The sequence below is a fragment of the Amphiprion ocellaris genome, chromosome 5, assembly GCF_022539595.1.
Source record: "Amphiprion ocellaris isolate individual 3 ecotype Okinawa chromosome 5, ASM2253959v1, whole genome shotgun sequence".
In the NCBI taxonomy this organism is placed as follows: Eukaryota; Metazoa; Chordata; class Actinopteri; family Pomacentridae; genus Amphiprion; species Amphiprion ocellaris.
The window spans coordinates 38,527,799-38,552,014 of record NC_072770.1 but is presented as its reverse complement, the minus strand read 5'-3'; the positions used below and the strand labels follow the sequence as shown (position 1 = coordinate 38,552,014).

General features: G+C 33.6%; 1 protein-coding gene across 5 annotated transcripts in view; it reads right to left on the bottom strand.

The window, feature by feature from the left end:
- Positions 1-24,216, bottom strand: part of LOC111567141 (poly(rC)-binding protein 4-like) — a 145,777-nt gene that overhangs the window by 82,608 nt on the left and 38,953 nt on the right. For all 5 annotated transcript variants that reach the window (XM_055010601.1, XM_035947168.2, XM_055010602.1 and 2 more), the window contains exon 3: positions 9,227-9,276. The gene's annotated coding sequence lies outside the window, so the exon portion shown is untranslated. The remainder of the gene's footprint in view (positions 1-9,226; positions 9,277-24,216) is intronic.

Genomic DNA, 24,216 nt, shown 5'->3' with positions numbered 1-24,216 from the left:
AATGCTGTAACAATGTAAATTTCCCCTGGAGTGGGGAGAAATAAAGAACTTTATCTTATCTTATCTTAAATTCACCTTCATTTTGGTTTTAGAGGCCTTTGAAATTGATCTGAGAAATATTTAAAGACAGAATACTTTCCTTTTGGGAAATCTAAAGCATGACAGCTTGTTTTTCTCTCTCCATGTTTTAAATATTAAAGGGAATTTAAGTATTTATTTAGCAAAACAACAAACGTGAGCTGCATCTAAAATTAAGAATTAACGTGACGCCTTTGCAGAGCTCCAACTCATTATGTGCATAACATACAAGTTTGGATTTTTTTTACTCATTACTTTCAATTTTATTTACATCATTTCAGTTTTTGTGTCACTTTCCAGCAAATTAATCATTAATAAGGTGTCTCGTGTCCCCAGAATGTGTCTTTCAGCTGAAAAATACAAAAAAAAGACTGATTTCTCCACAACAGGCTGTTTCAGTGTCAATAGCTTTAAATGCAAATGAGCTGCTGCAGGCCCCGCCCCCTTCAGGAAGAAGACTTATTTTTTTTTGTACATATTTATGTACTATTACTAGTATTTTTGGCCTTGTGTTTATGGTTTTATCCTCCATTTTCTTTCCGTTTGTCTGTTCAGTTGTGTTTTCTTTTTTGTCTAGTCTGTAAAACGCTCTGATTTTTAAAAAAAAAAAAATTCTATAAGAATAAAATTATTCATTAAAATCCTTATTATTTCCATAGCCGATCATTGTGGGACACCTAAATTTGAACTACAGTTAACATTTGTTTAATTTTCTAGCCTTAAAATGAAAAAAGTACTATTTTATCCACAATGGCTAGCATGGTAGCTGCAATCACAAGAAATTTTAACTGGTGTTTTTTCTGCTTGATAAGAAAAAAAAATCCCACAGTTTTCATTTTCTATCTTTAATCTACAGGAGAACTTTGACAGAACATAATTTAATTTGAAACTGTCAATAAAAGCAGCTTTTAACAGAGAAATCCTTGAAAATTTGATGTATTCCTGTAAAAACGTTGGGGAAAAAAACACTTAAAAAATGTACTTGAAGGACGTGAAACTCTGAAAATATCCATCATATGAAGGTAGAACTTTGTAAAATATACTGAAGTTATTGTAGATTAAAGAAAATCAGCCGATTCTGAGGAACTTTTTTCACATTTGGTTGCTTTATATGAAAAGAAAGAAACACTGGCAGCAAAACAACAGCAATTGAATATAGTGACATTTAAGGCGGCATTACAAAGAAAAAGTGGAGATTTTTCCAAAAAATAACAGCATTATTAGCTTTTATTTGACAATTAATGTCACATAAAGAGCAAAAACCTAAATCTAACATCTTCACTTACAATCCTCAAACCTGCTCAAAAACACTATTTTTTCTTGTTTATATCTAGTTTCTACGTGTTATTTCTTGTTTATGTCAGGTTTCTGTGTGTTATTTCTTGTTTATGTCAGGTTTCTGTGTGTTATTTCTTGTTTATGTCAGGTTTCTACATGTTATTTCTTGTTATTGTCTAATTTCTACGTGTTATTTCTTGTTTATGTCTAGTTTCTACGTGTTATTTCTTGTTTATGTCTAGTTTCTGTGTGTTATTTCTTGTTTATGTCAGGTTTCTGTGTGTTATTTCTTGTTTATGTCAGGTTTCTGTGTGTTATTTCTTGTTTATGTCAGGTTTCTACATGTTATTTCTTGTTATTGTCTAATTTCTACGTGTTATTTCTTGTTTATGTCTAGTTTCTACGTGTTATTTCTTGTTTATGTCTAGTTTCTACGTGTTATTTCTTGTTTATGTCTAGTTTCTACGTGTTATTTCTTGTTTATGTCAGGTTTCTACGTGTATTCTTGACTTTGTGCTTTGGTTCTCTTGTTTCTTAATTAACACTCGCAGCAGTAAACTAATTGAATGACGCTGCAGTGATGGAAGACGAGCCGAGGCAGGCAGGAAGTAATGGACTCTTTATTGAATTAGAGGCTCCCCAGAACCAGAGCGGTCATTATTATCCGGCCCAGATCCTGACATGACTGCCGATAACGGGATCCATTAACCCGATTGGCTGAGCGGTCATTAATCAAAATGCTGCGTTCATTCCTGCCGCTGCTGCTTTATGCTCCGTTACTGTTCGCAGGAGGGTTTTTAGGGTCAAGTTCTGGGTTTTTGTTTCATTTAGAGGTGTTTAATGTTAAATGCTGTTAGCTTTATTAGCCGCTGTTAGCACAGATGCTATAATGTAGATAGAAAAAACTAGAAATTTGCAATTTTACACATGAAAAAAGATTTACTGCCACAAAGGAGAAACGTGAAGAAGTCACTCGACATCTTACCACTGAAAAGCATTCAAGAAATTAGAAATTGTGCCCTACACTGTTCAAGTGTAGAAATTTGGCTAAAAAAAGCTCCTACAAAGACTTTAAATTGTAGAAAATAAGACACAAATTTCAAACAATTTCCTGAACCAACAGTCGGGTGCGTTTACAATCGATAATCCAGTGGTTTAAAAAGTTTAATACAGCAGAAAAAGCCATTTTTAACCACTTACTGCCCGAGTTAGCATCTGATAATCCCAGTTTAGCTTATTTTAACTAGCTAGCTAGCTAAACAAAACTTACAAATGTCATCACTTTAGTTTGAACTTTGTCAGAAAAATATAGAGTCCTGCTGCTTCTACACACATCTGCTGACAGACACATTTAGCTTCCAGATTGCATTAGCAGCTGAAAATGCAAGCTTAGCATCGTTAGCATGAGTCTCAGACAGCTAGCTAAACAACATCTGCACATTTCATTACTTTATTTTGAATTTTGTTAGAAAAATTTAACCAGAGTCCTGCTGCTTCTAAACACAGCTGCTGACAGACACATTTAGCTTAAAGCCTGTATTAGCCTTTTGGAAATAATAGCTTAGCATCGTTAGCATGAGCTTTAGGTAGCTAGCTAAACAACATCTGCAAACTTCGTCACTTTAGTTTGAATTTTGTTTAAAAAAATGCAGTCAGAGTCCTGCTGCTTCTAAACACACCTGCTGACAGACACATTTAGCCTTGAGCTTGTATTAGCAGCTGAAAACCCTAGCTTAGCATCCTAGCATTAGTCTCAGGCAGCTAGCTAAACAACAACTGCATACTTCATCACTTTAGTTTAAATATTGCTGCAACGGTATTAATCTTGTAATTAACAGCAATTTGATATCAGAATAAGCATTGTTAGCAGCGTCTCTGCCTGTTAGCATGTGATAATCCCAGCTTCGCTTATATTACTTAGCTAGCTGAACAAGACTTCATCACTTTATCTTGAATTTTGTTAGAAAAATGTAACCAGAGTCCTGCTGCTCCTGAACAGACCTGCAAACAGAACCCTTTAGCTTCCAGCCTGTTAGCAGTCAAAAACCTTAACTTAGCATCGTTAGCATGAGTCTCAGGCAGCTAGGATCAAACATATGTTAAAGCTATTTTCCTAATGAGTCATCTGGCTGAGAACCGACTGTTTCCACACATCTTTTTACTTTGGTTTGATCTGTGGAAAAAATCCAGGCACATAAAATAGAAATCTCCGTCCTCCTGGTGAGCTAACGGTGGTTTTGTGATCCGCATGAAGACTTTAGCAGAACGTCCACAGTGGAAGTTCTTCTCAGACGTCTCATCTTGTGGTGGTTCTCTAAACCTTAACTATGAATCACTTCATCTGACTGTAGAAACCAAGAGTCAGGATAGAGGAAGAACTTTCAGTTTATTTGCCGTATTTATGTTTAAAATCTCCCCTTACTGTCATTAATAAGACGTCTGTTTAACCATCGAGAGTCGAGTTGGGCTGATCATGAAATAACTCCATCTGCTGTTTAACTTGTGTGCAAAATGACCACAAAGAGACATAAAATGATCAATATGAGGTATAAAATGACAACAAACAGATGCAAAATGACTAAAATCAGACATGAAAAGTTGAAAATCAGACACAAAATGACCAAAATGGAACAAAAACAACCATTAAGAGATTAAAAATGACCACAGAGAGACGCAACGTTAACAACATGGGTCCAAAATGACCAAAAATGTGAAGAATGGCTATACAGAGATGAAAAACAGCCCAGATTGTGACACAAAACGACCAAAACTGGACAGAAATAAGAGTAAAGACACACAAACTTTACAGTTTGAGATGCAAAATAGCAAAAGGGGGAAAAAAATGACCACAAACACATGGAAAATGACTAAAATCAGACAGAAAATGCCCAAAATGTGACACAAAGCCTCCAACATAGAACAAAAACAACCACAAAGTGATATAAATTGACCACAGACAGATGCAAAATTAACAATATGAGACACAAAATGACAAAAAGGGGCCAAAAAATACCATAAAAGCATCAAAATGGCAACAAAGAGATGCAGAATGACTAAAATCAAACAAAAAAAATGCACCAAATGTGACACAAAACAATCAAAACTGGACGAAAAACAACCATAAAATGATTCAAAATGACCGCAAGGAGATGCCAAATGACTAAAATCAGACATAAAATGTACCAAATGTGACACAAAATGACGAAAATGGAACAAAAACAAGCAGAAAGAGACGCAAAATGACCACAAAAAGATGCATTTTTCAGCTCAGACCTGGTTATTTTTGCTGCACGTCACAGATTCAGGTATCATTTTGGATGCTGAGGTCGAGTGAAGTGGCGGTTTTCAGTAAGATCTCATTTCCTGCTGCTGTTGGACCTGTTTGACCTCCACACTCTGGGATTCATTTAGCTATCTTTATTCCTCTCTCATCCTCACAGCACAGAGCGGCTTTCATTTGCATATTTAGTAGATAAAAACACAGTAGAATCACCAAGAATTCTCAAAAAAAAAAAACTCTAAATACTGAAAGAACAACAGCTTTCAGGTGGATTCTTTAGTCGATGTCCTCTCAAATTTTCAGCAGTTTTACAACCGAACAGCTCCACAGCAGCAGGCTTGCAGGATTAATCTGTTATTTTTGGTGGCAGGAGGAACAAACTACCTTTAAACGCAACTTTTAACATCATGGAAACTGCAAGGTAAAACTAACATTTACTGAGTGGATACACGCCCACAAAAACATGAAGAATGGTTTAAAAGAGATGAAAAACTATTGAGATGTGACGCAAAACGAGCAAAACTGGACAAAAAAACAACCATATAGAGACACAAAATGGCAAAATCAGACCAAGGAAACTACCACAAAGGGACCACAATGATCACAAACAGATGCAAAATGACCAAAATCAGACACGAAATGTTGAAAATGAGACGCAAAATGACAAAAATGGAACAAAGACAACCATTAAGAGGTTAAATATGACCACAGAGAGATGCAAGATTAACAATATGGGACACAAAATGACAAAAAAGGGCAAAAATGGAGACAACATGGCAACAAGAAGATGTAAAATGATTAAAATCAGACAAAAAAATGCACCAAATATGATGCAAAATGACAAAAATGGAACAAAAACAACCATTAAAAGATTACAAATGACCACAGAGAGACGCGAAATAGTTACAATCAGACACCAAATGTCCAAAATATGACACAGTAAAAAAACTGGACAAAAAAAGTCATAAATGGACGCAAAACGACTACAAAGAGACACAAAATGATCAAAATGTGACCAAAATGACCAAAAACATGAAGAATGGTAACAAAGAGATGAAAAACAACCAAGATGTGACACAAAATGACCAAAACTGGACAAGAAACAACCATAAAAAGATTAAAAATGACCAGAAAGAGACACAAAATGATCAATATGAGGCATAAAATGACAACAGACAGATGCAAAATGACTAAAATCAGACACGAAAGGTTGAAAATGAGACACAAAATGACCAAAATGGAGCAAAAACAACCATTAAGAGATGTATGTAAATAAATAATATATATGACCACAGAGAGACACAAGATTAACAATATGAGACAAAATGATTTGGAGCCTCTTTATGGTTGTTTTTGTCCAATTTTAGTTGTTTTAAGTCACATTTAGTGCATGTTTTGTCTGATTTTACTCATTTTGCATCTCATTGTTTCATTTTAAGCCCCATATTGGTCATTTAATGTCTCTTTGTGGTCATTTTGAATCTTTTTGTGGTCATTTTTTGTCCAGTTTTAGTCATCTCGATTGTTTTTCATCTCTTTGTAACCATTCTTCATGATGATTTCATGTCTCTTTGTGGTCAACTGGAGCCTCTTTATGGTTGTTTTTGTTCAGTTTTGGTTGTTTTCATGTCAGATTTTGGACATTTTCCATCTAACTTTAACTAGTTTGATTCTCTTTGTTGTCATTTTGTCTCAGTGATAATTTCTAGCTCCATTCTGGTCATCATTGTGTCTCATTTTCAATATTTTCTGTCTGAATTTAGTCATTTTGCATCTCTTTGTGGTCATTTTGCATAAATAAATAAAATGAACAAAACGTTCAACAGAGGGGCTGCACAGTGGTGTAGTGGTTAGCACTTTCGCCTTGCAGCTAGAAGATCCCTGGTTCGCGTCCCGGCTTTCCCGGGATCTTTCTGCATGGAGTTTGCATGTTCTCCCTGTGCATGCGTGGGTTTTCTCCGGGTACTCCGGCTTCCTCCCACAGTCCAAAAATATGCTGAGGTTAATTGATCATTCTAAATTGCCCGTAGGTGTGAATGTGAGAGTGATTGTTTGTCTCTGTATGTAGCCCTGTGACAGACTGGTGACCTGTCTAGGGTGTCCCCTGCCTTCACCTGAGTCAGCTGGGATAGACTCCACCCCCCCCCATGACCCTAGTGAGGATTAAGCGGTGTATAGATAATGGATGGATGGATGGAAAACGTTCAACAGAGCAGCTGGAATAAAAAAGAGGCAGAAGTCTCATTTCTGATGCTGGGTTTATCAGAAGAGGAGATAATCCGTCCCGTTTAGTGCCGAACTGGGGCACATTTCTGGTTTTTGTGTTTGCTAATTGGAAATGTGTCTTAAGGACTTAATCCAAGTTCACGACTGGCTTTGATTCGTCACTTTAAAACATCAACAGCAGCACAGAAACAAAGTTCTGGACTTAAAAATGAAGAGTTTGACCCAAATCCATCTGATTTCTGTGCAGACACGAGGAGTTTCTGAGGCCTGATAATTGGCTTCTGAGCAGAGAAGAAATAAGACGAGGCAGAAAGACGATGGAAGGTGAAATGAAAGCAGGAAAAGTTTCACATCGAGGAGGTTCAGCAAAGAGAAGAATCAGGAAAACAAACGGAAGAAACTCGTCAAAGATGATTGCAGTTTTAAAAATGCAACAAAGACTTTTCACAGCAGAAATAAAAGCTGCACAGTTTTAAATTCACACGTCCAGTAGCTCAACACTGAGTCCATTAATCTGAATAAATGATGTTTAAAAATCTGATTAACTGGAAATAAACTGCAGATCTTCGTCATTTAATTATTCCTGGATAAATTCCTGGTGAAATTAACATCTCAGATTTCCACAGAATCAACAATAAACTGGAAAAGTTCATATTTCTGGACATTTTATTAGTATTTTTGATATTTTCTGACATTTTATGGCCGTTGTGTTCATTTTATTTCATTTAAAACACTTAGATCTCTTAATATATTTGGATAATTTATTAATATCTCCATACATGTGGTAATATCTCTTGATATTTTAATATTATTTTAAGGCATATTAGTATCTGTTGGGTATTTTTGGGAATGTAAACATTATATTATTATTTTATATTTTTTATTCTTATTTATTTTTACAATGAATACATCTATTTATTTTTATTTAGTTTTCTAAAACAAAATAAATACATTTATTTTTATTTTCAGACATTAATATTGTCAGACATTTGATTCATATTTTCAGATATATTCATATTTTTCAGACATTTAAGGAATATTTTTTGTAAAATATTTATATTTTAGTAATACTGTATATTTAATAATAAAGGATATTTTAATATTAATTTGGGACATTTTATATTTTTTAAGACATTTTATTAATATTTTTATTGTTTAAAAATGTATTTAAAATTTAGAATCATTATTATTTTGGGCCTTTTTCATATTTTCTGATCTTTTACTGCAGTTTTGTTCATTTTATTTAATTTAAAACACTCAGATCGATTAATATATTTGGATAATTTGTTAATATTTGAATAAACATTAATATTTCCTGATACTTTAATAATATTTTAAGGCACATTAATATCTGTGAGGTATTTTTTTTCTGTAAACATTTTCTTAATTATTTCAGGCTGACTATTTTCTGACATTTTATTGATATTGTCAGATATTTGATTATTTTTTCAGATATATTCATAATTTTTCAGGCATTTTATTAATGTTTTTATTTACTACTTATTTAGAAAATTATGTTTAATTGGCATATTAATATTTGTTGAGTATTTTCACACATTTTTATCATTCTTGTCAGAAATATTATTATATTTGAGACGTTTTAGTAATATTTTCAGATATTTTCCTGACATTTTTTGAGAGTTTCTGTAAATTTCAGATATTTTTCTATTTTCATGATATTTTAATATCTGAAATTAGTTTTGGGGGACATTTTTAATATTTTTCAGAAATTTTATTAATTATTTGTACTATTTAAAAATGTATTTAAAATCATTTTTAATTGCCATATTAATATTTATTGAGAACTGTAATAATATTTTCACACATTTTATTCTTCTTGTTAGAAATATTATTATATTTGAGACACTTTTGTAATTTTTTCAGACATAGTCCTGATATTATTTTTCATTATTTTCATATTTTTTCAATATTTTAATATTTGAAATTATTTTTGGGGACATCTGAATATTTTCAGATTTTTTGGACGTTAAATATTTAATTAAATTTTTTCAAAGCGACTTCTGTCACTTCTACAGATTTCACTGTTTGACTTCTAGCTGTTTAATTTAGTTTTAGTCAGATCAGAGTCGTACAAATCTTAAAGTATAACTTCCTCTAGAGAGAATATTTTCTTTAATTTTTATTCCACCTCTCAGAATATAACAGGGACTTCTAGAAGTTCTGTGAAAGCAGATATTTTCATTTTCCCAGAGGATTGCTGTCCTCTAAACTCTTTAATCTGATCCTCCAACACCCGTCTCTGCAGCTGTCGTGTTTTTTCCTCCAGTTTTCTTTTGCAGACTTGTGTTTGTTTACTACCGTTGTCATGGAAATGCTGTGATATTAAAAAAATGACTGACTCACCAAACTGACGGCTCAGACCTGAGGACACGGCGACATCACTGGAAAAAATCCTGAAAAAAGAGAAACGAGAAGTCAGAAAATCATCTAAAACTGAGAAACAACATAAAACACATCAGATTTGAAACACAGCAGCAAATCGACTGTTTGAGGAGATAATGTAAAAGAGGAAAAAAAAAAAAAACAAGACCAAAAAAAGACAGAAAAGGAGGTAAAAATGACAGACGAGATAAAACAATCACAAAGAGACACGAAACATGAGACAGAAAAGACAATAAGACGAGGAGACAAAAGTGTTTGTAGAAATTCTAAAAATATATTTCAGCCTAATTGTTGCTTTTATTTCGCCTCATCAACATTGAAAGTGCTGCATAAATATAAAATATATTATTATTTAAACAAAAGAAGGAAATGAAACAAAACAATTGTTTGTTTCCTGACCTTCAAAATAAAAGGTTGATTTTCTTCATGATGATAAATAAACCTCTGAAGGACTTTTTTATGATTATTTTTATTATTTTATTCTCAGCTGATCCACTTCTGTGACCCAGAAAACAGGTTTATTTATTTGTTGGAGGATGTTTTTGCAGTAAACAGACGAGGTTTGATTCCACCGCTGGGACTGAAAATATAAAAACAAAAACAGGATTGTAGAAAAACAGCAGCTGTTCTAATAAACAGAAGCTCAGAAAATCATCATCCAGGTGAGAAGTTTCTATTTCTACCTGAAAACAGAAAACTGATTTAAATCTGTTCCCTGTTTGTCTTGTCAGAATTAACAACGTTAAAGTTGGCAGGAAACGACAGATTGTCTCATCTCGGATCAATAACTCAGTGTCTCCACATCATGTTCATCTTATAAACCACATCCAGACCAACAACGGAACTTACAGGAACACAATATCATCAAAAACCAGACACAAAATCACCAAAACGAGACACAAAATCATCAAAACGAGACACAAAAATCACCAAAACGAGACACAAAATCATCAAAATGAGACACAAAATCACCAAAACAAGATACATCAAAAAACGAGACATAAAATCATAAAAATGAGACACAAAAATGACGAAAAAGACACAAAACTGCAAAAACGAGACAGAAAATCACCAAAACGAGACTCAAAATCATCAAAACGAGACACAAATTCACCAAAACAAGACACAAAACTGCAAAAATGAGCTACAAAATCATCAAAAATGACATGAAATCATCAGTGAGATGCAAATTCACAAAAATGAGACAAAATCATCAAAACGAGACACAAAATCACTAAAACCAGACACAAAATAGCAAAAACGAGACACAAAATCATCAAAATGAGACACAAAACCACAAAAAAGACACAAAATCACAAAAAGGAGACACAAAATCATCAAACCGAGACACAAAATCACCAAAACGAGACACAAAATCATCAAAACGAGACACAAAAATCACCAAAACGAGACACAAAATCATCAAAACGAGACACAAAATCATCAAAAACCAGACACAAAATCACCCAAACAAGACATAAAATCATCAAAATGAGACACAAAATCACCAAAACAAGATACATCAAACAACGAGACATAAAATCATAAAAATGAGACACAAAAATGACGAAAAAGACACAAAACTGCAAAAACGAGACAGAAAATCACCAAAACGAGACTCAAAATCATCAAAACGAGACACAAATTCACCAAAACAAGACACAAAACTGCAAAAATGAGCTACAAAATCATCAAAAATGACATGAAATCATCAGTGAGATGCAAATTCACAAAAATGAGACAAAATCATCAAAACGAGACACAAAATCACTAAAACCAGACACAAAATAGCAAAAACGAGACACAAAATCATCAAAATGAGACACAAAACCACAAAAAAGACACAAAATCACAAAAAGGAGACACAAAATCATCAAACGGAGACACAAAATCATCAAAACAAGATACTACATCAAAAAACAAGACATAAAATCATAAAAATGAAACACAAAAATGACAAAAAAGACACAAAACTGCCAAAACGAGACAGAAAATCACCAAAACAAGACTCAAAATCATCAAAACGAGACACAAATTCACCAAAACAAGACACAAAACTGCAAAAATGAGACACAAAATGACACTTTATTGTGAAATATTTGCAGAATTTCCTGTGCAACAACAACCAAAATAGAATTAAATGACAAGAAGTGCATCAGAAAGTCATTTTGAACTAGGGGTGCAAATTTAAAACTATTTCCTTATTTTCCAACTAAAAGTTGGCAATCAATCATTGATTAATGGTTGAAATGAATGAAATACAACTGAAGTTTCTCGATATGCTAAGACAAAATTCACTCAAAATCACTCTAACATTCGAACACAGCAGTTTTCCACAATAAATGACCTGAAATGTTTTTCTTCTTATCTCTCCACAGCAGTTACATATCAGATTAATCCTCAGATCTGATCTACATGATGGAGCGGTTTGTTAACCGCAGTTAATCCAGCTGCTGGATGTGTACAAATACTGTTGCAGCAACTTTATCGGTCCAGTATTTACTGTAAAATATGTTTTTATACTCTGAGAAGAGCGTCAAAGATTCCCTTCATCACTTTAATGTGGTTGGAAACATGAAATCAGAGTCCTAGCTAGCTAAACTGGACAGACATCTTTTTTGACATCTGGATAATGCATCCCAATTTTAAAACATATCAGGTACATTATTGGACATTTTCCATCTAAACAAAGTCTTTAAAGCCATTAATTACCTACACGTCAGCAGTTTTTTTGCTTTTGTTTTGCTTTTATTTGCTTTTTAATTGAGGAAATGCAGTGATTTTAGCATACAATCTGTTCTACCATCTGATGTTCTTTAAAAAAAGCACCACTGGTGACTCATCTCTTTTAATAAAACAACAGAAACTTTGACTCAGCTTCATGTCATCAGTTTAGTTTAACAGCTGATTAATGATCATCGCTGTATTTCACTCATCAGATTCACCAGATGGTCCACAACATCCTCAGCAGCAGGAGGTTTTCAACGGGAACGTTTAGACAAAACAAACCGTTTTCTACCTCCACAGCTCCGATACACTAAATTAAAGAGTCTTAATTAACATAAAATGATTTTTACAAGTTTTTACATGAAACTGAGGTGAAAAAGTCAGATGATGCAGATGAAAACTCGTGTTTTTTCAGTAAAAGACAGTTTTGAAATGTTGAAATGAAAACCTAAAATCAGGTCATTGTTTGATCTGAAGACACAAAAATGTTTTCAGAAGTTTCTACCTGAATAATCACCAAACACTGTGAAAAACTAAATTGGTGTAAATTTACTGATATTTTAGTTTTTTTTTTTTTTTTATCCGTTTTGTTGAATTACTGACAATGACCAGCAAAATCACAGAAAAATATACGAACGAGAAAAATTGTAAATAATGTGCATATTAATAATCTGTACATTATTCAAGTCGCATAACGAAACACAAAATCACAAAACAAGCCAATAGATCATCAAAACAAGATACAAAATCACAAGAATGAGAGGAAATGACCAACAAGACTCAAAACAGGGACAACAAATTATCAGTGGTTTGTGGAGACACTTTTTTTATGCTATTACTGGTTAAAATCTTTGATTTCCATCCTTCTACTATTAGAAGACATTTCTGAGTTCTCTGTGGTTCCACGGAAGTTCAGGACTTTGGATTGAAAAATGAACCACAGTGATTAAAAACATGACAGGAACAGAAAAATGTCCAGAAGCTGCTTGAAAGTCGTCCAGAACCAACATTAAACATATGTTTACAGATATGATGACATATTGATGTTCTGGTCGAGTTTATGACCTAAAACTAAACAAAACGTCAAATAAAACCTCACAAAGTTGGTTTTTAACATTGATTTATTGTGAATCAGTGAAACGGCTGCAGCCAAACTGACTAATATCTGTATAAATACGTATAAAACACGGGGAGAGGGAGGGAAATATCAGGTTTTAGTTACAGAATCAAATGTGGTTTCTGGTGACGTGATGGAGAGGAGGGTTCTCCACCGGTTCCCTCGGCAACGATTAAAGTTTATGATCAGAAACACACACACACACACACACACACACACACACACACACACACACACACACACACACACACACACACACACACACACACACACACACACACACACACACACACACACACACACACACAGTAGATCTCATGACTCAGACTAACGGCCGCTTCATTAACACACCTTAACGAGCACTTAAACGTGTCGTCCAATTAGAGGCTGCAGCTGCAAATCAGCCCGTCTGACATGAAAGCACTTCCTGATTCACCACGTGCACGTCTAACCGAGTGTGTGCACGTCTGACCGAGTGTGTGCACGTCTGACTGAGTGTGTCGCTGTGATTTCCATCATGTTTGCTTTAATAATCTGGTAAAACTTTTCTTTTTTTTTGACCAATCAGAGCTGATCAGTTCAGCAGCTGATTGACAGCAAATTAATCGACATGACTGAATAACCATCATCCAGCATGGTGAAACATCTTTCTACTGATGATGAGCAGAGTAGAGAGGAAAAGACTGGAAACATGGACATAGATAAAGATGGACAGTATGAGGAGACAAAACCACCACAAATGGACAAACACTGTCACAAAAACACAGAAAACGAGACAAAAACCACAAAAACTTAACGTAACATCTTCTGGCTGGTAAATGGTGTCGTTCTGTAGATTTTCTAACCTGCTGACAGGTTCTCAGGGCTAAAAGTTACATCCATTTCAGGTTTCTGTTTTGTTCTTTGACCTCTAAAGTCCTGAAGTGTTGAATTACTCCCATCATCAGCAGCGTCCTCCCATCATGACTGAGCCGTCCTCTCCTGTTTCCTCCGTCTGTTTTTAACCTCCATCCCATCATACGATCCCTCTGTCTCCATACAGTAATGATTCTGAGAGCCTGAAACCCCCCAGAGACTAGGAGAGGGACGGCAGGATCGATAGCTTTTAACGGTTCAGGTTATGGATCTCTGACGTCCTCCAACAAACACCAGAGAAATAATGTAGATTCACAGAAAAGAACAGAAGTCTGAACCCTCAAACAGTGACTGGTGCTCACAAACATAGAAATACAAACTGCTTTTGTGTCTCTTTGACATTTTGTGTCTCATTTTTGGGATTTTGTGTCTCGTTTTGATGATTTTGTGTCCCGTTTTTGTGATTTTGTGTCTCGTTTTTGTGATTTTGTGTCTCGTTTTTGTGATTTTGTGTCTCATTTTGATGATTGTCTCATTTTGGTGATTTTGTGTCTCCTTTCTGTGATTTTGTGTCTCGTTTTTGCAATTTTATGTCTCGTTTTTGTGATTTTGTGTTTTTTTTGTGATTTTGTGTCTCGTTTTTACGATTTTATGTCTTGTTTTTGTGATTTTGTATTTTTTTGTGATTTTATGTCTCGTTTTTGTGATTTTGTGTTTCTTGTTTGTGGTATTGTCTCGTTTTTTGCAGATTTTGTGTCAAAAATTTGTCCTGACAAAAATAAAGCGTTTGCACCAAAACAATGCTGTGAAAAAACTAAAACTCCTTTTGTAATCTCTCCTATAAAAATAACACATAATTACACAAAAAAAACAGAGTCTGAACCTTTAAACAGTGACTGGATTAACGTCCTCACAAGCAGAAACACAACAGCAGCGAGAGAAAAACACGTTTGTCCTCCTTTACTTTCAAATATTCCGATCTGCTTCGCCCACATCGTTTCCTGCAGAGTTGAACTGACCTTTAGCAGCGACCCTTCACTGTAAAGTCACAGATGCTCATAATTAGACACCAACATCCTGAATATTAAAGAGGAAAAACAACTAAAACATCTGTGCTTCTAATAAAACAATCTGGGGACACAAACTGCAATAAAAAGACCAATGTTTCTGAACAATCTGCTGCTATTTTACAGATTTCACTTGTTTTGTTAAGCCAGTAAAGCATCAATTTGCATGTTAGCCACAGAAAACTAAACTAAAAAATGTCCAGATTGCCAAAAGTCTGGATTTTTATTAAGGATAGTTAGATTTTTTTACAATGTTTGTAAACTTGCAGCAGTTTTACAGGACTTACCAGCAAAAAAGTCATTACTTTCACTCAAAATCAGTTTTGCATCAACTTCATGTTCTAACGCTGTGCTTAAAAATTACAGAGAAAGTGCCACAAATCAGAAACTTTAAATAAATTTATTGTACAAAAAAGAAATAAAGAAGTGGTGGTTCTGAGAGGATCGTGTGTGTCTGTGGTTAAAAACGGCCCTACCAGCACATTAAATGAAGTTTTGATGATTACTCAGTTGACATTTTGATATCGAACTGGACTGAAACTGATGACAATTTTCACTGCTGATCAATCTCTCAGTTATTTTGTGGATAAATCAATTAGTTGTTTGGTCTCTGAAAAGTCAGAAAATGTCAATAAACGTCTTGTTTAATTCAAATATAATCAGTTTACTGTCAGGAACCAGAAAATATTCACATTTAAGAAGCTGAAATCACAGAATTTAGAGATTATTGATGGAAAAAAGAAACACCCGACCTAATTAATCGATTATCAATATAGATAAGAATTGACAACTAATTTATTAGGCAACCTTGTCGGTATATTCTTTACACCAATGAGCATTTGATGGGGGTTTAGCTAGAGAAGGGGCACCATGACAAGGACTTCTGTGGTGGTTAATGGTAAATGTAGTTTTTCACCAATTTGTGACATTTTCAAGAAAAACAAACCAAGAAAATTAATCAAAAAAATAATCAGCATTATCACTCGAGAATGAAAATAACTTTTAGCTGTTTAGCTAGTGAAGGGGTACCATGACAAAGACTTCTGTGGTGGTTAATGTTAATTACATATATACAGGGGGTCCTCGACGTCGGAGTTATGTTCCTACGGTCCGACATACATCGATTTTTGCTGTAAGTCGTAACTCCATCAGAAGAGTCTCACTTAAGCTTGGGAGCCATAATGAAGGGCAAAAAGTTAGAAATGTAGACAACCAGAAAATGTAACCAAAGCCATCTTTTAGCACTGCATAGGATCCGCTCCGCTTGCCAACTAGTTCCACCTAACCAGTTCTAACGAAACGCTGTAGGTCGAAGACGTCATAAACCGAGGACCCCTGTATATATATTTCATTTTCGAGAAAAAAAATTCATTAATCAAAAAAATAATCAGTATATCACTTGAGAACGAAAATAACTTTACATGACAAAGACTTCTGTGGTAGTTAATGATAAACAAATACTTTTTTTAATTTTCAAGGAAAAAAACAGTAAAGTTAATCCAAAAAAAGAAAAAAAATCAGCAGATTAATCAAGAAACGCAACAAAAACCTGCTTTACTGCATCTCCTGACTACAGATTCCCCAAATAGATGCGGTTTTAGGGTTTTTAGGGAGTTGTAACATGAACATTTTAAAAACATTGTGGTGTTAATAAACCTGAGGTAAATATAGAAACACCCGACAATGTCTAACGTAGAAACACTCGAAGATGTTTAATGTAGAAACACTTGATGCCGTCATCATGTGCACTTATTTATGTGATTGCAAAGGAATAATCCATAAATATCAGAGTGGGTTGATGTTCTGCTGAGTTCTTTTTTTAACATATGCTCTGGAAAAATAAATAAAAAACACATAAATGGGACATGTTCTGACAGCTGAGCAGCATCTGTTCTTTAAAACTACTCAGCAGATAAACACGACGCTCCAACCTCTTAGCGATGCTCCGCTAATCTGCAGAGCCGGGTAGTTTTTGTCGAGAACGAAATCAACCGAGGGGCAAATTGACTGCATCGACTTGTACATCGAACGCTCGTAACAGAAATAAATAAAGAAACAAAACAAAAAGCCTCCCGTCCCTGTAACAGATCTGTGATGTCGGTAAATATCTGCAGTGGAAGGCAGGAGATGGAAGATTTACCGGAAAAAAGAGGCAGAAAGCAGATGTGCCGAGTCATTTCTTTGTTATTATTCTTTCGGATCTTTGCAGAAACTGACGCCGATGGCAGCTCCTCCCTGAACTACTACAACCAGTATAAGACTCAACTGAAACAGAGTGATTTTGCCTATTTAGCTGTTTTCCATGAGCTTTTTAAGCCTCAATATCACCATCGATCTGGTCCATTTCAGTGTAGAAAGTCAGAATTGTGATTAAAATTGGAATAATTGAGAAGCTCTTATGTGAATATATTTAAGTGCAGTTTTATGTCTCTAACATGATATTTATCTCTTTAACCCTCGAGTCGTCCTGCAGGTCAAACCGACCCATTTTAAAGTTTTAAAATATTTTCACAGTGAAACTTCTTATGTCCACATTTTCGGGAAATCTTTCAACGTTTTTTGGTGGAAAAAAGAAATGTTAAAAATGTTTCTTTAATAACATGCACAAAAATATCAACCTGATTTTGGTTGATATTTTTGTGCATGTTATTTAGGTAGATTTTTTTGTGAATGTTCTTAAGAAAATATTAGAAGTTTTACTGATATATATGGAATCACTTTAGATATTTTTAGGATTTTTTGGAAGATTTTTACTCATTTTTTAAAAATATTTACAAGAATTTTCTTGCCAAATTTGGGGGATTTTTTTTAAAATAAACTTTTTAAGGAATTATTGGAATTTTCTTCCTGAAGGTTTTGCAAATTTTAGAAATTTGGGGAATTTTTTGCTGAATTTTTTGGATTTTTTTCAGACAAGGAACCAATATTTTTTGGAAAAGGATAAATGTTAAAGAAAATGTTTAAGAAAATTCACAAAAAAATCAACCAAAATCCAGCAAAATTCACTGGATTTTGGTTGATTTTTTGTGAATTTTCTTAAAGAAAATATTAGAAGTTATACTGATATATATGTAATCACTTTAGATATTTTTAGAATTTTTTGGAAAATTTTTACTCATTTTTGGAAAATATTTACAAGATTTTTTTTGCCAAACTTGAGGGATTGTTTTTTTTTTTTAAATAAAACTTTTAAGGGAAACTTTTAATGAATTACTGGAAGATTTTGCAAATTTTCAGAAATTTGGAGAATTTTTTGGGTGAATTTTTTGATTTTTTTCAGACAAGGAAGCAATATTTTTGGTGCCCATAAATGAAGATAACAGGAGGGTTAAGAGGTCAAATTAATGTCAAAACAAAGTAAAAACTGATTAACAATTTAATAAAACAGAGAAAATGTGCAAAATTACAGCAAATCAATGAGAAAATAAGCTAAAAACTGCTAAAAATGTTGTGTATTGTTCTCCGCAGCATATTTAATCGCTGATTTTTAACTGTCGTTGGATTTATTGTGTCGTTGCGTCGGCAGAAACCTTCTCCCTCCTGGACAGCATGGATTTATATTAAACAAAGGAGCCTAAATTGCCTTTTCTTCCCCCGGCATCGACCTCGAGGGCCGGTTTGCTCAGACGGATGAGAAATCCATCGTCAGAGAGTCAATAAGTTTGTCCCGATCGAGCAAACAGAAGGCGGTGGGTACAGAAAGCGACCCGAGGCCTCGTCTGCCTGCATCAGACTATAATCTGGGAACAAACATCCATTCATGATCCTGAATGAGGAACCTGCAGATCAAAGCTCCACCTGGTCAGATCTGCTGCTTCCACTCAGTTCTGAGCCTTTAATAATCGCTGCTGTTGGAAGTAATCAAACCTCCTGACGGGGCTCAGAGACGGAGGTTTGAGTTGAAAACACATCGAGATGTTAGAGGAACGAAGGAATAAACAGACTGCAGCCAACGTCACGTCTCAACAATAAATCTGTAGGTTGTTCTCTATATAAATCAACTATATAAATCAGAAAATGCTAAAACAACTTAATACTGATTGACGATTCCAAAAGGCTAAGATGACAAATGCCTCGGTTTGTCCAAATATATTCAGTTTATGGTCAGAAACCCGAAATTATTCACATTTAAGAAGCTGAAATCACAGAATTTAAAGGGTTTGTTGAAAAGTAGAACAAAAATTTGTTCAAAAACAGTAAAAAAAAAAGAAGCACTAGTATAAGAATTGACTGAAAATTAGTGATTTTATCTATTTAACTGTATTTTAAACCTCAATATGTGTCCATTTGAGTGCAGAAAGTCAGAGCTGTGATTAAAAGTGGAATAACTGAGCAACACATATTGGTTCAAGTGCAGCTTTATGTCTTTAACATGACATTAATCTTTTTAAAAGGTCAAATTAGTCTCAAAACAAAGTAAAAAATGATTATTTCTGACAGTTTTTAGTGAATTCTAAAGAGTTGCTTCAGAAAATATGTAAAATTACAGCAAATTATTAAGAAAAATAAGCTAAAATCTACTAAAAATGTTGAGTATTGTTCACCACAGCATGTTTAATCACTGATTTTTGACTGTTGTTGGATTTATTGTTTGGTAATACATGCTCAAATGAGTAAATAAATGGAGAAAAATGGTCAAATTAGTCAATCAGTCAGTAAAAACTGATGATTTCTGACAGTTTGAACTGAATTCTAAAGAGCTGCTTTAGAAAATATGTAAAATTACAGTAAATTATTCAGAAAAATGAGCTAAAAACTGCTAAAAATGTTGCGTCTTGTTCACCACAGCATGTTTAATCACTGATTTTTAACTGTTGTTGGATCAAATGTGTAAATAAATGGAGAAAAATGGTCAAATTAGTCTCAAACAACGTAAAAAAAGATTAATCCTGACAGTTTCTAGTGAATTCTAAAAAGCTGCTCCACTTCCATGATGTTTCTGTAAACCTGGCGATTATCCCAGTGTGTATTTTAAAGCAGATATTTAATTGAAACGCAGCTTCAGAGCAGAAAAACTCTTTTTCATGCTGTCAGGTAATTATGGGAAACGGCGGGAGTCTGTTAGAGAATAAAAGTGAATTAAAAAGACGGACAGAAAAGTCTAAACGCTTTATTTTAATCCAGTTTTCATTCATTCATCCGTCTACATTTCATTTATGCTGATCAGCGACTCTCCTCTCGTCTATTTTGGTCGACGTTAAAACGATGAGTCACCGTCAGCCGCCACCATGACTCATCGTTTGTGATCAGGACTAGATCACATTTGCACCAATCCAGCGCCGTTTCTTTAACCCGGATTGAGGAATTCCTGCTGTTTTTATTTAACAGAAAGTGTTTCTGCTCAGATGAATCTCTCTTCTCTTCCTGTTTGGGTAAAAACAGCTGATTTTTCTGGATTATATTAAATTTAAATCACATTTTGTCATTTTAAGCTGCAGTAAAAATGCAAAAATGAGGGTTTCTGAGTCTGTTTCTTTAAATATTTCTGCTATAAGTGTTTTTTTGGTAGTTTTTTTCAGTAGTAATTTCATGATTTACATTGGAAAAATAATTAGAATTATTTTACAGATGTTTGCAGTTATTTCTTCTCAGTTTTTAAAGGGCATTCTACCATCATTAAGCCTTTTTCCGGCATTCTCACGGCCAAACTTTCAGTTTTTTTTTTAACTGTTTATTCACCTTATTATTATTGTATTTATTTATTCAATTATTTATTTATCTTACAGCCTATTTTTTATTATTATTGTTATTTCATTTATTTATTTAACTGCCTATTTTTTATTACTAATATTTTATTCATTTGTTTTATTTATTTAGTAGCCTATTTCTACTATCATTTTTAATCTAATGGCCTATTTATTATTTTATTTATTATTATCTTATTATTATTGTTTACCTAATAGCCTATTTTTTTTATTATTACTGACTTATTTATTTTATTTCTTCAATAGCCTATTTTCAATATTTTTTTATTTAACTGCCTATTTTTTATTATTTTTTTAAATTTAGTCCTTCATTTATTTCATGGCCTATTTTGTTACTATGCTTATTTTATTTATTTATTTAATTGCCTATAGTTATTACTAATATTTTATTTACTTATCTTAATTTATTAAACAGCTATTTTTTACTTCTATTTTATTTATTTATTTTATTCATTTATATTATTTTATGTATATTACAGCCGATTTTTTCATTTCATTCATTTAACTCACTATTTTTGTCATATTATTTTATTTATTTTTATATTTATTTACAGTCTCTTTTTACCATTATTTTATTTGTTTGTTTATTTATTTATTGTATTTCATAGCATATTTTTGCATTATTAATATTTTATTTATTTAACAGCCTTTTATTTTAATTATTATTTTATCCATTCATTTTACAGCCTGTTCTCTATTTATTTAACAGATTATTTTTATTACTATTTTATCAATTTATTTATTTATTTAACAGTATATTTTCATAATTATTATTTCATTTATATTTTAATGAGCACTGTTTATACGGTAGAAAGTTTCCACACGTTATTCTGCTGTAACGATCGAATGTTAAACCGACTTCATGATTAGTTTAATCCTGGTGAGAAAAATTACATTAAATACTTTAATAACTGAAAAACTCTTGAGTCCAGATATGATTCAGAAAAACTCCTTTGCCTGTTCATTACCTGTAGAGTGAGAGATTAAAACACACCTTTAACTGGTGACCTCCTAAAGCGACATTTGTTTATCAAATGTATTCAAAACGCTGCAGCTCAGATTCCCAGATGGAAGCACACATGAAATCTAAGACTCTGCTTCTTGTTCTGAATGAATCTGGGAACAAAATCTATCAGAGGTGTGTTTAATGAAGCCGTTGGAAAAAGAACCGGCTGCTTTTAGGGAAAAAAAAACTGCTTAAGTTCAGCTTCAGCAGCACAGAATGTGGAGTTTCTGTCCATCAACATTCAGGATTTGGTCTAAAAGATGAATCTGGATGTAGGAGGAAGAACTCCAGGTGGAATTAAATCTGAAGAAAAGAGTCTAAACTGGAAAAAGTAAACCTTCGGCTCTTCAGAGGAGATTAAATCTGAGTTCAGACGAAGAATAAATCGATTTAAGGGAAACCAAACGGAGCTGAATCTGCAGGAAAAGATTCACTTCTAAGCAGAGAAACGGATCCCAAAAATAGAAGCAGAGATAAATATTTCAGAGAGGAAGAGGAGGAGGAAGGAGAGGAAGGAGAGGAGGAGGATCATCAAAATCAGCCCCAAACAACAGAGCTCCGTGATGAAGCAGTTTTTACACATCTCTCCTCCTCCTCTTCTTCTTGAACTGTGTTTTCCGTCTGGATCCATCATCACATTAATCGATCTTCACTTGTTTCCTCGTAACCAATTGAGAATTATCTGTTTTTAGACTTTGTTGTTTTTGGCAACGCGACACAATTCTGAGGTCTGAAATCATTTTGATCTCCGTTGGAACCAGAATCTGTAAAAAATGCTCCTGATGTTTGAGTTTCAGCTCATGAACCTGCTTTCACTGTGATGTCTTATTATTATTTAACCCTCTGAACCCCAAAATCTGCTAAAAGATATGAGAAGCAGATTATCTTTGAAAGAAAACACCAAAATTACACCATTTTTTCAGCAGGAAACTTGGGGGAAAAAAGGGAACAAATGGTGAAATTTTCAACTTTCTGATTATCTTTGAACGTATCAGGTGTGACTTATGGTTCTGTTCTAAATCTAAGATTAAAATCATGATATTTTATCCAAATAAATTGCCAAAAATGAAGACTTTGCACCAGATTCTGTAAAAACAAACAAACAAACATTTAACCTTTGCAGAAAATCACCAAACTGACACCAATTTTTTAGGAGGATGTCAAAAAATTGGAAAAAAATAAGATAAAGTTCTTTATTTATCATGAGTTTTTCAACTTTCTGATGGTTTTTGAATGTATGTGTGTGATTTTATGGTTCTTTCTGGAAGATTAATTAAAACTAAGCTCACAATCGAGATGCTTGTCAAAACAACTCGCCAAAAATCAAAAAGCGTTTGCAGGATGAACTGCAGGCAGTGTTTCCAGAGAGACTGAGAGTAAAATCAAAGCTACTGGATGAATAAATAAAGTCAGCATGGCTCAGAAACAGTGAACAGAGAAGCAGGTTGTTGGAGATACATTCAGCATGGAGAAACATCTACATTCAGGCTGGAAACATGGAGATATTCATCTCCAAAATGACTTAAAATGAGTCCAAAATGACAAAAAATGTTCAAAAATTACTCAAAAACTGCTTGAAATTGCATAAATTTGCACAAATTAACTAAGAAATTGTCTAAAATGGTGTAAACCTGCTCAGAATGGCTGAAAAATACATTAAAAAATAACTCAATGACTGGATAAGACAAGAAAACACGAGTAGTAAAAGAAAACTACTTGCATGTTTTGGTTCAGTCAAGGCCTTTTTCTGCTTCACGTATTCTCACGATAGTGAAATGTGCTCATAAATATGGGAAAGATTTGACAGTTTTCTGTTTGTTTGGGTAAAGATCTAATTCCCCTTTGCAGGTTTGGTCAGTTCAAGGGGATAAAGAGCGTTTACATTCTTTCTGAGGTGTTTTACTGCATATAAATGCAACTGAAAACATTCAATATTGTAGGAAAAATGCAATAAAACACCCAAAGACACCAACAAGAACATGAGCTTCTGAAATCAACAAGAAGCTTTGATGAAAAATAAACAGAAAAGACTCTTAAACAGGAAGAGAATCGTGTCGCCATCTTAAGTTTGTGCTAAAAGTAGGTCAGCATAATCAATTTCCAACTTCCTCTGATCTAATAATAGAACCATGGCAGTTTATGAGCAACAAAGGCAGCAGAAGAAAAAAGACAATTCCTCCACAGAAGTCTTCCTCTGTTTTAACCGTTTATTTATCTTTTCTCACTTTACATATAAAAAACATAAAAACACAACTTAAATAATCCAGTATTACACCCAGTAAAGTAATTTAAGGACGTGTTTCTGCCACTTAATTGAATGGATTTTCCTACATAAAACCACCAAAACAAAAAGAAAATTTACATTTGGAGATCCATTAACCACCACAGAGGTCTTTGTCATGGTGCCCCTTGTTATTTCCTGAGCTTAATTGAAAGTGTTTCACAAACAGATCCTTTCTTAAATGTGCCACACT